This window comes from Harpia harpyja, chromosome 23 (genome assembly GCF_026419915.1).
Source record: "Harpia harpyja isolate bHarHar1 chromosome 23, bHarHar1 primary haplotype, whole genome shotgun sequence".
Lineage (NCBI taxonomy): Eukaryota > Metazoa > Chordata > Aves > Accipitriformes > Accipitridae > Harpia > Harpia harpyja.
In genome coordinates, this window is record NC_068962.1 from 7,501 (window position 1) to 24,988 (window position 17,488).

Genomic DNA, 17,488 nt, shown 5'->3' on the forward strand with positions numbered 1-17,488 from the left:
ACAGGGTTACGCCTACCTGCTCATTCCAGTGTCAGACCCTGCGGCCATCATCACTCATGGTACCTGAGACAGCAAGACACACCAAATTAGCATAGCAGTCATGAGAAGTCACCAGCCCCATGCTCCTCCTCCCTAAGCCACAGCTCACCTCAAATGCCCATCCCATTCCAAAGGTGGCCTGCACAGCGCCTGCAAAACAAAAGGTAAATGCTTAACCGAGCAGCCACCTAATACTTCGATATTCAACAGCAACCCAGCCCACAACCACCTCACCTTCTCAAACTCCTCATTGGCCTGCGGCTTGGCTCCTCCGAGGCTGCGTGCACCACCTGCAAAAAACAAAGCAGAAGACGCGTACTGAGAGGCTGCCCGAAACCTCAGCCTGCCCGGACCGATTCCCAACTTGCTCTCCTTTACCTTGGGCGCTCGACCACCCCGCTCTGTCATCAAGAGCTTGCCACGTCAAGGCCTGCATACCACCTGCAAAAAACAAATGACAAGGGATGCTTCCAACTTTGCCAACAATACGACACCTCCAAAGGAACAGTTCCTTTAACCCAGTAGTCACGACTCACCTTGCCCGGGACACCTCTGGTACCAATACCCCGCTTTGCTCCTTGCTTCATACCTTCAAAATAAAAGAAAAAAAGAACCCTATCAGCTACTCATAGAGCCACCGGCCACATCTTCCCTCTGATTCCACTCACAGACCCACCTTCTTACAGGGCTCCGCTCCCGTCCTCCATCGCTCTGTGGCACACAACTTGTCCCTCTGCATCTGAAAAAAAAAACCCCAAATATATTCAACAACAAGTCACCTGGATGCAGAGCAAGAGCTTCACAATTCCAGAGGTCTTGATTCCATCTAGGAAGACCATCTGGAGTCCAACTACAGCCTGCCATCTTAAAAAAAAAAAAAAGGCCAAACTTTAAGCCCATCACATGCAAGCCTCAACACCTTACAGACTCAAATCTGCTTCACTGCCCCTCAACAGCCCATGCCACACAGCTCCAATTATCTCCATAAAACGCCATCAATGTGGCTGTCCACAGAGCCCACCAATGGCTACACAATCTCAGATGACTTTACAACCCTTGCCTAAACAATTAAGGCAAATCAACATTTCACCCATAGACTCCTACTGCTGTTCCACCTACCCCTGACTCTACATCCCCGGGCAGAGCAGCTCCAAGCCAAACACACCCATGCACACAACACACACCACTAACAACAAGGTGATTCAAAGCGAGAGAAAACTCTCAGCAAGAGGAAGGACTCCCGGACGGGAGGTGCCATCCGGCAAGATGACCTACGGCGTCCAAAACCACGAAGCGAGGAGGCTCTACGACAGCCCCAAAGAAGAAGAGGCAAAACTAACGGCCCCTTACAAGATGGTACTGTCTAAACCAAGGTGATGGATGCGTAAGAAGCCCGTCATCAAGACCTAGGAACATCAAGATGCAGGGAAGAACTCCCAGTCCAAGATGACACGCGGCTACACAGCAGAACCGCCAAAGCAGCCTGGAAGAGCGCCGCAGAGGAGAACCGGCTGGTTCCTTCCAAAACCGATCCACGCTTTAGAGCTCCGAGCGCAAGAAAAGAAGCGCCCGATTGGCACCGGGCCGATGAGTATGGGCATTCGAGACCCTAGGGATGGCGCCCGAAGCGCCTGCCGCGCTCACTGAGCGCAAAGACTGATGATGGCATTGAGAGCCAACGAAGGTCTAAGGCACAGAAGACAGACTACACAAACCACACACCACCACAGACACAGGCTGGAACTGCCCTGCCCGGCACACGCTGCTCTTGTGCTGAAAAGCAACCCGCTCCCTTTGCCTGCCTAAAGGGGACTGCTCCTGGACAGCCCTGCCCTCCTACACTAACTTTCAAACCCCTCCCTGCAATTCCCAGCTGTGTCCCTCCCTCCCAGCCTCTCCCCAGCCCGGGTCCCTCAACTTAACTTTCAGAGGGCCAAGGGTACGAATCCATCCTCCCCAAAAGTCACACGGCCTAACTGGGATGATCCGGCAGTCGCCAGGTTCCTCTTCATCACCTGCAGTGAAGACAAAAAAAAAAAAAGCCAACAAAGTCAGAAGAGGCAGTAAGTAACCCATCGGCCAACACCAACTACTTTCCCAACCCCCCACTTAATCACACACACCACAGGGTTACGCCTACCTGCTCATTCCAGCGTCAGACCCTGCAGCCATCATCACTCATGGTACCTGAGACAGCAAGACACACCAAATTAGCATAGCAGTCATGAGAAGTCACCAGCCCCATTCTCTCCTCCCTCATCCACAACTCACCTCAAATGCTCATCCCATTCCAAATGTGGCCCGCACAGCGCCTGCAAAACAAAAGGTAAATCCTTAACCGAGCAGCCACCTAATACTTTGATATTCAACAGCAACCCAGCCCACAACCACCTCACCTTCTCAAACTCCTCATCGGCCTGCGGCTTGGCTCCTCCGAGGCTGCGTGCACCACCTGCAAAATCCAAAGCAGAAGACGCGTACTGAGAGGCTGCCCGAAACCTCAGCCCGCCCGGACCGATTCCCAACTTGCTCTCCTTTACCTTGGGCGCTCGACCACCCCGCTCTGTCATCAAGAGCTTGCCACGTCAAGGCCTGCGTACCACCTGCAAAAGACAAATGACAAGGGATGTTTCCAACTTTGCCAACAATACGACACCTCCAAAGGAACAGTTCCTTTAACCCAGTAGTCACGACTCACCTTGCCCGGGACACCTCTGGTACCAATACCCCGCTTTGCTCCTTGCTTCATACCTTCAAAATAAAAGAAAAAAAGAACCCTATCAGCTACTCATAGAGCCACCGGCCACACCTTCCCTCTGATTCCACTCACAGACCCACCTTCTTACAGGGCTCCGCTCCCCTCCTCCATCGCTCTGTGGCACACAACTTGTCCCTCTGCATCTGAAAAAAAACCCCAGATATATTCAACAACAAGTCACCTGGATGCAGAGCAAGAGCTTCACAATTCCAGAGGTCTTGATTCCATCTAGGAAGACCATCTGGAGTCCAACTACAGCCTGCCATCTTAAAAAAAAAAAAAAAGGGCCAAACTTTAAGCCCATCACATGCAAGCCTCAACACCTTACAGACTCAAATCTGCTTCACTGCCCCTCAACAGCCCATGCCACACAGCTCCAATTATCTCCATAAAACACCATCAATGTGGCTGTCCACAGAGCCCACCAATGGCTACACAATCTCAGATGACTTTACAACCCTTGCCTAAACAATTAAGGCAAATCAACATTTCACCCATAGACTCCTACTGCTGTTCCACCTACCCCTGACTCTACATCCCCGGGCAGAGCAGCTCCAAGCCAAACACACCCATGCACACAACACACACCACTAACAACAAGGTGATTCAAAGAGAGAGAAAACTCTCAGCAAGAAGGACACCCGGACGGGAGGTGCCATCCGGCAAGATGACCTACGGCGTTCAAAACCACGAAGCGAGGAGGCTCTACGACAGCCCCAGAGAAGAAGAGGCAAAACTAACGGCCCCTTACAAGATGGTACTGTCTAAACCAAGGTGATGGATGTGTAAGAAGCCCGTCATCAAGACCTAGGAACATCAAGATGCAGGGAAGAACTCCCAGTCCAAGGCGACAGGCGGCTAGGCAGCAGAGCCGCCAAAGCAGCCTGGAAGAGCGCCGCAGAGGAGAACCAGCTGGTTCCTTCCAAAACCGATCCACGCTTTAGAGCTCCGAGCGCAAGAAAAAATGCACCCGATTGGCACCGGGCCGATGAGTACGGGCATTCGAGACCCTAGGGATGGCGCCCGAAGCGCCTGCCGCGCTCACTGAGCGCAAAGACTGATGACGGCATTGAGAGCCAACGAAGGTCTAAGGCACAGAAGACAGACTACACAAACCACACACCACCACAGACACAGGCTGGAACTGCCCTGCCCGGCACACGCTGCTCTCGTGCTGAAAAGCAACCCGCTCCCTTCGTCTGCCCAAACGGGACTGCTCCTGGACAGCCCTGCCCTCCTACGCTAACTTTCAAACCCCTCCCTGCAATTCCCAGCTGTGTCCCTCCCTCCCAGCCTCTCCCCAGCCCGGGTCCCTCAACTTAACTTTCAGAGGGCCAAGGGTACGAATCCATCCTCCCCAAAAATCACACGGCCTAACTGGGATGATCCGGCAGTCGCCAGGTTCCTCTTCATCACCTGCAGTGAAGACAAAAAAAAAAAAAAGCCAAAGTCAGGAGAGGCAATAAGTAACCCATCGGCCAACACCAACTACTTTCCCAACCCCCCACTTAATCACACACACCACAGGGTTACGCCTACCTGCTCATTCCAGAGTCAGACCCTGCAGCCATCATCACTCATGGTACCTGAGACAGCAAGACACACCAAATTAGCATAGCAGTCATGAGAAGTCACCAGCCCCATGCTCCTCCTCCCTAAGCCACAACTCACCTCAAATGCTCATCCCATTCCAAAGGTAGCCCACACAGCACCTGCAAAAGAAAAAGGTAAATGTTTAATTAACCACCCAATTAGCTAATCAAGACCTACCCAGCCAACAACCACCTCACCTTCTCAAACTCCTCATCGGCCTGCGGCTTGGCTCCTCCGAGGCTGCGTGCACCACCTGCAAAAACCAAAGCACAAGACACATGCTGAGACACCGCCCGAAACCTCAGCCCGCCCGCACCGATTCCCAACTTGCTCTCCTTTACCTCAGCCGCTCACATGCCCCACCTGTGCCGTCAACAGCTTGCCACATCGAGGCCTGTGTACCACCTGCAAAACACAAATGACAAGGGATGCTTCCAACTCTGCTAACAATACAACGCTACCAAAGAAATGATTGCTTCAACCCCTTAGTCACAGCTCACCTTGCCCGAGTCGCCTCCACTGCTGATAGCCCACTTCGCTCCTTGCTTTGCACCTTCAGAATAAAAGAAAAAAAAGAACCCTTATGAACTAGTCATAGAGCCACCAGCTGCATCTTCCCTCTGACTCCACTCACAGACCCACCTCCTCACGGCGCTCCGCTCCCCTCCTCCGTAGCTCTGGTGCACGCATCTTGTCTCTCCGCATCTGAAAGAGAAACCCATATTGAACGAGTCAGCCTGGATGCAGAGCAAGAGCTTAACAACTCCAGCTACAGCAAGCCATTTTAAAAAAACAAAACAAAAAAAAACCAGAGCCAAACTTTAAGCCCATCACATGCAAGCCTCAACACCTTACAGACTCAAATCCGCTTCACCGCCCCTCAAGAGCCTCTGCCACATGGCTACAATCAATTCCATAAAAAACTCTCAACATTGCTGTCCACACAGCCCACCAATGCCTACTCAATCCCAGATGACCGTACAACCCTTGCCTAAACAATTAAGGCAAATCAACATTTCACCCTTAGACTCTTATTGCTGTTCCACCTACCCCTGACTCTACATCCCCGGGCAGAGCAGCTCCAAGCCAAACACACCTGTGCACAGACCAACACAACACAGAACGGTACAGACAAGGTGATTCAAAGAGAGAGAAAACTCTCAGCAAGAAGGACTCCCGGACGGGAGGTGCCATCCGGCAAGATGACCTACGGCGTCCAAAACACTGAGGCAAGGAGGCTCTACGGCAGACCCCGAGGAGTCCAACGTAACGGCCTGTTAAAAGACAGCACTGTCAAAACCAAGAGGATGGATGTACAAGAAGCCTGTCATCAAGACCTAGGAACATCAAGATGCGGGGAAGAACTCCCAGTCCAAGAAAATGGATGGCTAGAGAGCGGAGCTGCCGACGCAGCCCGGAAGAATGCCACGAGAGGACCGACCGGAATCTGCCGAGACCGATCCGTGCTTTAGAGCTGCAAATGCAAAAAAAGAAACGCTCCAATGGCACTGTGCCGATGAGTACGGGCATTCGAGACCCTAGGGACGGCGCCTAAAGCGCGTGCCACGCTCCCCCGGCGCAAAGCGCAATGAGGACATTGAGACCCGCAAAAGGTCTAAGGGACAGAAGACAGACTACACAAACTGCACACCACCGCAGACAAAGGCTGGAACTGCCCTGCCCGGCACACGCTGGTCTCGTGCTGAAAAGCAACCCGCTCCCTTCGCCTGCCCAAACGGCACTGCTCCTGGACGGGCCTCTCTCCTGCGCTACCTTTAAAACCCCTCCCTGCAATTCTCAGCTTCGTTCCTCCCTCCCAGCCTCTGCCCAGCCCTGGTCCCTCAACTTAACTTTCAGAGGGCCGTGGGTCTCAAACCATCCTCCACAAAAACCACACAGGCTAACTGGGATGTTCCTCAAGGTGACACATTGGTCTTCAACATCTGCAATGAAACAAACAAACAAAAAAATCAGAAAAGGGCGTAAGCATCCCGCCGGCCAACGCCAACTACTTGCCCAACTCCCCCCTCCTCATAAGCACCACCGTGTTTGCTTCCCCGCTCGTTCCAGCTCCGCTACTTGCCCACAAAATAAAGTCAAGCCCCAAGGCTTGTAATCTACGAGGGGCCTGCCGCAAGCTGCAAAGGTTCTAGGGACAACACGGCGTTCTGTGGGTAATGAGGAAAGGTGACGAGGCATCCCAGAGCCTGAAAGGCGCTGTGCCTCCTGGCCCTTCTGCTTTCTTCAGAAGTACTAAAACTCCATATATGGATGCATACAAGATGTTCACTCTAACCCCTGCTAAACAACGTCATCGTCGGTCCCGTTAAGAGAGATATCAGCAACTTACACAGCATACAGCAGAACTGGTGAAATAAAACAAGGTTCCGTTTTCAATAAAGTTGGGGATTCCAGGAAAACACAATGCATGAAGAATTAAAAAAAAACCCAAACAAACAATGCATACTATTAAACCAACTTTCTACCCCTGAACACTCAAAACAAAATTGCTGACCTGAAAAAAAGAAAGGAAAAAAAGAAAAAAAAGCTGCACACAAGTGTTACTTTCTACTACACATGCTGCCAAACCTTAACCGGTCCTGAAGGTCTTACCTCGAGCAGACACCTCTTCCCAAAGAGCTGAGCCAGCTCAAAAGCTGCAAAGGATTCAAGGATGAGCTGAGCACCAACACCAGAGAAACCCAGGAGCACAATGAGCTCCCTCAGCAGAGGCTGTGGCTCAAATACCCCGAGCCTCCGCCCACCACCCTTCCCACAATCCCCTGGGAAAGGGGAAGGGCAAACCACCAGAAGGTATAAAGTCAGCTGGAGGAGCAGCAGGAGTGTTCTTACCTGCCTTAAATTTACAGTAAGCGAGACCCTGAACAGAGAAAGCGACCTTTACTGGCAATGACGCTACCTGCTCCTGTACTACAGCTACAACTATTACATCGGCAACGTGACCGGGTAAGGAGTTAAACTTAATTTTTCTGAGGCGTAGACAGAAAAAGATAGATGTGCCTCTAAACTAGGTAGGAAACTAGCTCATTAAATGCAATAACAATATAGTTATTAAAATCACATCAATCGGCGGCAAGGCCAGCAGACGCAATGGTAAGTCGGCGGCTAAGCGCTACATTGAGGCGGACCGGGAGGTTCCCGAGGCCCGGGAGCCCCGGGGAAGAGCAGAGGGACGGTGCAGAGCCGGCAGCTCTCGTAAGAGAGGCTGATGCGGCGTGGGCGTTGCCAGGGGCGACTGCGGGAGATTTAAATGGCCCTGAGGAGCGCCAGCGACCAAGAGCGTGGCAAACAGGGCGTGGCGTGTCAGGGTGTGGTGCGGCAGTTTGCGCGGCAGTTCGGGCAGGTAGGGCGCAGCCCCCCCCTTCCCAGCTCGAGAAGGCTACTGAAGCGGTGGACGTCGGCCTCAGAAGGAGACCCCGATATGGCTGCCGCTCGGGTGAAAGCCATTGCTAGGAAAAACGTGGCGATGCAGACAGAGCTCCCGTGTAAATGTGCAGCTGTCCAGGTCTCTGGCTGCAGGGAGCGCCTGAGTCTATCAGAAATGATGGAGGTCAGTGGGGACGCCTCTTGTGTGAGCTGTGACCAGGTGAGTGATTTGCTCAGCCTGGTGGTAGAACTGAAGGAAGAAGTGGAAAGGTTGAGGAGTATCAGGGAGTGTGAGAGGGAGATAGATTGGTGGACCCACACCCTACCGTCCCTGAGGCAGACGCAGCAGACGGAGGCTCCGCGAGAAGCGGAGGTTCCCCTGCCCCCTTGCCACCAGGCAGGAGGGGACCTAAGAGTTGGAGGGGAATGGATACAGGTCCCTGCTCGGGGAGGCAGGCGAGTCCCCTCCCGGTCTCCCTCACCTTCCCGGTTGCCCCTACGCAACAGGTATGGGGCTCTGGAACTTGAGGACCGGGTCTGTGAAGATCATGGTGTAGGTGAAGCCCTATCCAGGGAGGTGCCTAGGCTCAGTCGGGCAGCCCCACGCATTCTCGCAGCCTGTGAAAAAAGAAAAAGGAGGGTAATTGTCATAGGCGACTCCCTTCTGAGGGGGACAGAGGGCCCAATATGCGGTCCTGACCCGTCCCACAGGGAAGTCTGCTGCCTCCCTGGGGCCCGGGTAAAAGACATTACCAGGGAACTCCCGGGTCTGGTTCGGACCTCTGATTATTACCCATTGCTGGTTGTGCAGGTTGGCAGTGATGAGATTGCAGGGAGAAATCCAAAGGCAATCGAAAGGGACTTCGGGGCACTGGGGCGATTGGTGGAAGGAGCACAGGGAGTGTTTTCCTCAATCCCTTAGTGGCAGGGAAATATACTGAAAGGAACAGGAAAACACACCTGGTTAATATGTGGCTCAGAGGCTGGTGCCGTCGGTGGTGTTTTGGGTTTTTTGATCGTGGGGAGTTTTACGTGGCACCGGGCTTGCTAGCGACAGATGGTATCCAGCTATCTCAAAGGGGTAAAAGAATCCTCGCTCGTGAGATGGCGGGGCTCATAGAGAGGGCTTTAAACTAGGTTTGAAGGGGGTAAGGGATAAGGCTAGGTGCACCAGAGATGAGCCTGGGGGCAGCGTGCCAATATTAGGGGTGGATTCGATAGGCCAGCTCAAATGCATCTATGCCGATGCACGCGGCACGGGCGATAAACAGGAGGAGCTGGAAGCCATCGTGCGGCCGGATAGATACGACTTAGTCGCCATCACGGAAACACGGTGGGACGACTCCCGTGACCGGAGCGCTGCGATGGATGGCTATAAGCTCTTCAGAAGGGATAGGCGAGGTAGAAACGGTGGTGGGGTGGCTCTCTCTGTTAGGGAGGGTTTGGACTGCACGGAGCTACACGATTGTGATGACAAGGTGGAGTGCTTATGGGTGAGGATGAGAGGGAAGGCCGATAAGGCAGATATCGTGCTGGGAGTCTGTTATAGACCGCCTGACCACGTTGAAGAGACGGATGAATCGTTCTACAAGCGGCTGGCAGTAGTCTTAGAATCGTGTGCCCTTGTTCTCGTGGGGGACTTCAACTTTCCAGACGTCCGCTGGAAATACGCCACAGCAGAGAGTAAACAGTCTAGGAGGTTCCTGGAGTGCGTGGAAGATAACTTCCCGACGCAGCCGGTAGGTGAGCCCACCAGGGGAGGAGCCTTGCTAGATCTATTGTTTACGAACAGGGAAGGACTGGTGGGAGGTGCGATGGTCGGAGGCCGTCTTGGGCTTAGCGACTGTGAAATGATAGAATTCTCAATTCTTGGTGAGGCAAGGAAGGGGGTCAGCAAAACCACCGCTATGGACTTCCGGAGGGCAAACTTTGGCCTCTTTGAGGCACCGGTTGAGAGAGTCCCTTGGGAGACGGTCCTGAAGGGCAAAAGGGGTCCAGGAGGGATGGACGTTCTTTAAGAAGGCAATCTTAACGGCTCAGGACCAGGCTATTCCCCCGTGCCGCAAGTCAAACCGCCGAGGAAAACGACCGGCCTGGCTGAACGGGGAGCTTTTGCTAGGAGTCAGGAAAAAAAGGAGAGTTTATCAACTCTGGAAGAAAGGGCGAGCAACTTGGGAGTACAGGGATCTTGTTAGGTCATGCGCAGAGGAAATTAGAAAGGCAAAAGCTCAGCTAGGACTAAATCTGGCTGCTGTTGTAAGAGACGACAAAAAATGTTTTTACAAATACGGTAACAGTAAAAAAAATCCCAAGGAGAATATCTATCCTTTAATGGATACAGAAGGGAACGTTGCCACCAGAGATGAGGAAAAGGCTGAGGTACTTAATGCCTTCTTGGCCTCAGTCTTTAATAGGGAGACCAGTTATCCTCAGGGTACTCTGCCTCCTGAGCTGGAAGATGAGGATGAAGAGCAGAATATAACCCCCCTTAATCCAAGAGGAAATAGTTAGTGACCTACTACGCCCTCTGGACGCTCACAAATCTGTGGGACCAGATGGAATCCATCCAAGAGTACTGAGGGAACTGGCGGAGGTGCTTGCCAAGCCGCTCTCCATCATCTATGGGCGATCCTGGTCAACGGGGGAGGTCCCAGAGGACTGGAGGCTTGCCGGCGTGACGCCCATTAACAAGAAGGGTCGGAGGGAGGATCCGGGGAACTACGGGCCTGTCAGCCCGACCTCGGTACCGGGGAAGATTATGGAATGGTTTGTCCTGAGAGCGCTCGCGTGGCAAGTCCGGGACGAGCAGGGGATCGGGCCCGGTCAGCGTGGGTTTACGAAAGGCAGGTCCTGCTTGACCAACATGATCTCCTTCTATGACCAGGCGACCCGCCTAGCGGATGAGGGAAAGGCTGTGGATGCTACCTACCTTGACTTCAGCAAGGCCTTTGACGCTGTCTCTCATGGCATACTCCTTGAGAAGCTGGCGTCTCGTGGCTTGGACAAGTGTACTCTTTGCTGGGTGAAAAAGTGTCTGGATGGACGAGCCCAGAGGGTTGTGGTGAATGGGATTAAATCCGGTTGGTGGCGGGTCGCTAGTGGTGTTCCCCAGGGCTCGGTGTTGGGCCCGGTTCTGTTTAATATCTTTATCGATGATTTGGATGAGGAGATCGAGTGCACCCTCAGCAAGTTTGCAGACGACACCAAGTTGGGAGGCAGGGTCGATCTGCTTGAGGGTAGGAAGGCTCTATAGAGAGATCTGGACAGGCTGGATCGATGGGCCGAGGCCAATTGTATGAGGTTCAACGAGGCCGAGTGCCGGGTCCTCCGCTTCGGTCACGGCGACCCCGTGCGGCGCTACGGGCTTGGGGAAGAGCGGCTGGAAAGCTGCCTGGCAGCAAAAGACCCGGGTGTGCTGGTTGACAGCCGGCTGAATATGAGCCAGCAGTGTGCCCAGGTGGCCAGGAAGGCCAACGGCATCCTGGCCTGTACCAGAAATAGTGTGGCCGGCGGGAGCAGGGAGGTAATTGTTCCCCTGTGTTCGGCACTGGTGAGGCCGCACCTCGAGTACTGCGTTCAGTTTTGGGCCCCTTGCTACGGGAAAGACGTTGAGGTGCTGGAACGTGTCCAGAAAAGGGCAACCGAGTTGGTGAGGGGCCTGGAGCGTAAGTCTTATGAGGAGCGGCTAAGGGAGCTGGGGGCGGTTTCGTCTGGAGAAAAGGAGGCTGAGGGGAGACCTTATCGCTCTCTACAACTACCTAAAGGGGGGGTGTAGCGAGGTGGGTGCTGGTCTCCTCTAGCAGGTGGCTGGAGATAGGACGAGAGGAAATGGAGGTCCCTGGAGGTATTAAAAAAGTGTGTAGACGAGGTACTCCAGAACATGGTTTAGTGGGCATGGATGATGGTGGGACTCGATGATCTTGAAGGTCTTTTCCAACCTCAATGATTCTATGATTCTACATGCCGAGGAGACCCTCTAAAGCCAGGGGATGAACTAAGAGAAGGGGAAAAAAAAAAAAGACATAAAGAAAATTTAAAAAGCATCAAGGTATGTGACAAACAAGAAAGAATTAAAAACAAGGGATAGACAGCTTGATAAAAGTAGACACGCAAAGAAAATTTTAAAAGCGACCAGATAGAATACAGGAAAAAAGTAAATAATAGAGACAAAAGCGTGTAGAAGTGAACACAAACAAAAATTCAAAAGTGAAAACAGGAAAAACTGAAAAAATAGCAAAACCCCCTAAATAGACAGAGACAGAGATAGAAAATTTTAAAAGCAATGGGATACAGGACAGACTAGAAGGAATTCAAAAATAAAGACGGCGAACTGGCTACAAGTAGATGAGGAAGGAAAATTTAAAAGCGACAGAGCACAGGACAGACAGGAAATAATTAATAAACAGGGAGAGAGATCATGATTAAAGTAGACATAGACTGAAAAATGTATAAGCGAGAGGATACAGGAAACGGGAAAAAAATTAGGAAATAGGGAGAGAAAACGTGATAAAAGTACACCTAGAAACAAAATTTCACAACAAAAAGAATTATGAGAGTACAAAATTGAAAATTAGGGACAGTTAACTAGATAAAAGTAGACATAGAAACAAAATTTAGAAAGCAACGTAATTCATGACAGACAGGAAAGAACTGAAAACCAGGAACAGGGATCAGAGTAGAAGGAAACATTGAAAGACAATTTTAAAAGTGACGGGGTATATGGAAGCAAGGGAGGAATTAAAATCTAGGGAAAGGGAGCGAGATAAAGGGAATTGTTGAAAGATAAATTAAATAGCAAAGGGGTATAAGAAATATAGGGAAGAAATAAAAAATCAAGAAAGGGAGCCAGATAGAGGGAGACATAGAAGGAATTTTAAAAAGCAGCTGAGTACAAGAAACACAGACAAGAATAAAAACACAAGGACGAGGAGATGGATAGAGGACAATGTAGACAGGAAACTTAAACGGCGATTGGGTACAAGAAGCAAAAGATGGATAATAATTTAAAAATAGGGACAGGGAGATGGATAGAAGGAACCATAAAAAGCAAAAAGTGATGGGGTACAGGAGAGAGAGAGGAATTTTAAAAAGGGTTGGGGCATCAGAGGGAGGGAAACATAGAAAGAGAAATTAAAATGCAACTGGGTACAAGAAACATGGGAAAGCAGTAAAAAATAGGAGCCACAGAGAGGGAAACGTAGGAAAAAAAATGTATAGATGAAGTGGTACAGGGCAGAGTTGGCAGAAGAGTAACAAGTTTTGGAGAGCCAGGCAGGCAGGTGGGCTGGTGGAGGGAGAGGCGGAAGGAGGGACAGGCAGGGAGGCGGACAGAGATCTGGGGAAGGGCGGCAGAGACGGAGCGGGATGCACGCGACAGAATGCGTGACTCTCCGCAGCTCCCGACGCCGGTGGGAGACATTCACCGCCCCGATGCTTTTCTCTCCGCCTCGGCGGCAGGTGCCTCGACGCTCCTCTCCCGTGAGGCTTCCCGGTGGCTTGTGCGCGCGGCTGACGGAGGCGCCGTGCGCTGCTGGCGCGCTCTGCCGGGGATGGCTCGGAGGGATACTTCCTCGCCGCGGGGGCTGGCTGTTCCTTGCTGGACGTGGCTGCCTGCGGGACCCCCTTGGATTCCCTCCTCGGATGGTTCACCTTCATCAGCTCCCTCAGGTGGGTGTGCCTGGGCAGACCCTTCCCCAGCTAAAGGGAGGGATTCAAAAATAGGGACAGTGAGCTGGATCGAGGGGGACATAGAAATAAAACTTAAAAAGCAATAGGGTATGAGGCAGATAGGAAAACATTAAGAAATAAAGGCAGGGAGACGGACTGGGGGATACATAGAAACAAACAAGAAAGCAGCAGGGTACAGGAAACAAGAAACAATTTAAAAACCAGGGACAGGGAGGAAGAGAGAGGGAGAAATAGAAAAAAAATTCAAAAAGCGACGGGGTACGATTCACATGGGTGCAAATTAAAAAATAAGGCCGGGGAGCTGGGGAGAGACATACGTATAAAGAAAATTTTAAAACTGACAGGGTAAAGGAAAGAGTGAGAAGAAATAAAGAGGAGGAAGAGGGAGCTAGATAGAGGGAGGCATAGAAAGAAAGTTTGACAAGAAATGAGGTAAAGAGCAGAGGGAGTTTCCTGGTTTTGGCTAGAATAGAGATAATTTTCTTCCTAGTAGCTGGTATAGTGCTGTAGTTTGCATTTAGCATGACAATAATGTTGATAAAACAGTGATGTTTTAGTTGTCACGAGGCAGTGTTTATACTAAGTTGAGGACGTTTCAGCTTCTCATACTGCCCTGCCAGTGGAGGCTGGGAGTCCACACAGCTGGGACAGCTGACCCAAACGAGCCAAAAGGGTATTCCATAGCATATGATGTCCTGCCCAGTATATCAACTGGGGAAGCTGGCCAGGGGATGCCGCAGCCAGGGGATTGGCTGGGCACCAGTCGGTGGGTGGTGAGCAAATGTTTATTTGTTAATGCGTGTAAGTCCTGGGAGTGAGTCTGCTCCGGGGCTCGGTGCCCGTACGCTCGCCCTTCCCCTGGGACAACTCGGCAGTCGTTACTGCGGCAGCAGATACAGAGAATGAAAATACAGCGTTGGGGAGCAAGAGAGAGGAACAGAAAGAGAAAAATAAAATGAGGGAGAAAGGCTGAGGAGCAGAGAAGGAAAAGTACAGGGAAAAGGACAGTGAGATGGAGAAATCAATAAAAAAGGGATGAGGAGCCCCGCAGGGACGTGGCAGAAGAAACACAGGGTCGGGGAGCATCACGCAGCCGCGCTCGCCTTCTCCCTCGGCGCAGTCGCGGCCCGGCAGAGCTCGGCAACTGCTCCGCTCCTCCCTCGGCCTCTCTGCAGCCAGCCAGGGCAGGGCAGTGCTGGCCCCTCTGCGGGCAGCCACCCCGTTAGAGGGAGGGGCTGTCACCATCATCCTCACTGCCTGCACCTGAGGCTCCTCCAGCCCTGGCCCACAGCTGGAGCCCAGCAGGACCACCAGGGGGCCATCACCCGACCCCCACAATGCATCACCTCCTCCCCTGGACTCCCTCACAGCCCCTCGCTCTGTGCAAAGGGAGCACAAAGGAGACGGCGAGTGTTTATGCAGTCATGCGTGTAATAAGTTCTGGGAGCGAGTCTGCTCAGGGCCGCCAAAGCTCCCCCTGCCCCTGGGACTCCTTGGCAGTCAGTTGGTTGGCTTCTGGGCTGATGAGCTGGTGGGCAGAGGTGGAGGCTGCCAAAAATGACCAGGGTGCTGCACGCTAGAAGAGAGGATAAAAGTGGCAGCCTGCTGGAGAGTGGGGGTGTAATCAGAAAGCATGAGGCAGAGAACGGGACAGCGAGCCCGACAGGGATGGAGAAAGGCGCAGCAGGGAGAGGAGGAAGAGATAACGGGACAGTGACTGACAAGGAAGGATGGGGAGCAGGATGGAGATGCAGAAAAAAACTGGTGTAGGCAGCATGACAGAGAGGGAGTTAAAAAGAACAAGGGCGCGGAGCTGGACTGAGAGAGATGAGGAAAGAAAAATTGACAAGAAACAGGGCACAGACAGAGGAATGAAACAACAGGGACTCAGGACAGCAAATGATGGAGGGAAGGGGCAGGGGGGTGGGAAACAACACAAAACAAACAATATAGCTACACACACTACAGGGAAGAATTAAGAAGGGGTAACAGGGAGGAATTAAGGAAGAGGGACAGAGAGCTTGCCAGAGAGAGGTGAAGAAAGGCAAAAGATCGTACGTGTGACAGGGCAGACAGGGAGGAATTGAGAAACCAGGGACAGGGAGCTGGACAGAAAGAGAGGAAGAAATAAAACGGGAAAAAGCAACAGGCCACAGGGCAGAGAGAGAGGAATTGATAAATAAAGGACAGGGGACCAGACAGAGCATGATAGAGAACAGAAAAAACCAGCAGTGGGCTACAGGGAGGAGGAAGGAATTAAAGAACAGGGAGTGGGAGCCGGACAGAGACATAGAGAAAGCAGAGGGGGAAGCAATGGGCTAAAAGACATGTAGGGAGGAAGTAAAAACTAGTGTCAGGGAGCCAGGCAAGAGAGATGGGAAAAGACAAATACTGTGGGGCTACGAGACAGAGACTGTGGAGTTAAAATGCAGAGAGGGAGCCCAACAGAGAGAGGGGGAGCCCGGGGGGGGGGGGCAACAGGGAAGGGGGGGCCAACAGGAGGCGGGGGGGCAACGGGGAGGGGGGCAACAGAGAGAGGGGGAGCCCAACCGAGACAGGGGGAAGTCCAGACATGCTATGGGGGCCAGAGGGAGGAATTAAGAACTGGGGACAGGGAGCCAGACAGAGGGAGATAGAAATCGCGGGGAATAGCTCTGGGCGCAGGAAGGAGGAGGAATTAACAAATAGGGACAGGGAGCTGGACAGAGAGGGTTGGAGAAAGGCAAAAATATCGGCATGGTACAGGACAGAAAGGAAGAATTTAAAAATGGGGGCAGTGAGACTGACGTAGAGAGATGGAGAAAAGAAAAAAGCGACGAGCTATGCAGAAGAGAGGGAAGAATTAAAAAACAGGGCCGGGAAGCAAGAAAAAGCAAGGTGGAGAGCACGGTGGAGAAAGGCGAGGGGGAACCCGAGGGGCAACAGGACAAGAGAGGGAGGAATTAAAAGTGAGGGACTGCGAAAGGAGAATCAACAAAAGAAACAGAATCGCAATGTGCTGCAGAACCGAGAAGGAAGAAACTGAACAACGGGGACGGGGAGCCAGAGAAAGAAAGAATAGCGATGGGCTACAGGACAGAGAGGGAGGAATGAAAAAATAGAGATCGGGGGTTGGACAGAGAGAGATGGAGAAAGAGAAAGTAGCCAGGGGCAACAGGGCAGAGAGAGGGGAGGGAGGAAGGAAAAAACAGGGATCCAGAGCCAAACACAGAGAGAGACAGAACAAGAAAGTTATAGCGACGGGCTACAGGGAGGAGAGAGGAATGAAAAGATAGGGACAGGGGGCCAGATGCAGGGCGACACACACGGGATGTATAGCAACAGCCAGAGAGTGGAGAGGGAGGAATTAAAATGGCGACAGGGAAGCAGAGGTGGTGGTGGTGAGACAAATAAGGGGCAGGAGGAAGAAAGACAGGCTGCGGGGAAGAGAAGGAGGAATTAAAAAAATTGGTATCCAAAGCTGGACAGAGAGACAGAGAAAGAAAAAAATTGAAAAATAGTAAGAGGGAGCCAGCTAGAGATACAGAGAAAGGACAAAAATGCGATGAGCACCAAGACAGAGAGGGAGGGATTTCAAAACAGAAGGGACCGGGAGCCATGCAAAGAGAGACAGAGAAAGGGAAGATAGCGGCAGGCTGCAGGGCAGCGAGGGAAGAATTAAAAAGTAGGTACAGGGAGCTGGACAGAGAGCAACGGAGAAAGAAAGAAAAAAACCCCAAACCACCCTGCAACAGGCTACAGGGCAGAGAGGGAGCGATTAAAGACTCAAGCCAGGGAGCAGGATAGAGAATGCAAAAATAGCAACGGGCCGCAGGGCAGAGAGGGAGGAATTACAAAACAGGGGCGGGGAGCTGGACAAGAGAGAAATGAGGAAAGATCAATAACAACATTGTGCTACAAGCCGAGAGGGAGAAACTGAAAAATAGGGACCGAGAGCCAGAAAAAGGAGAGGCAGAGAAAGAACAAATCACAGTAGGCCACAGGGCAGAGAAGGAGAACTTTAAAGAGCGATGTGTACAGGGC

The 17,488-nt window shown here is 52.0% G+C and overlaps 1 long non-coding RNA gene across 1 annotated transcript in view; it reads right to left on the reverse strand.

Moving 5' to 3' along the window:
* The window catches only part of LOC128135680 (uncharacterized), a 38,544-nt gene that overhangs the window by 1,563 nt on the left and 19,493 nt on the right, over window positions 1–17,488 (reverse strand). The window contains exon 2 of the long non-coding RNA XR_008233202.1: window positions 5,033–5,127. This is a non-coding gene — a long non-coding RNA (uncharacterized LOC128135680). The remainder of the gene's footprint in view (window positions 1–5,032; window positions 5,128–17,488) is intronic.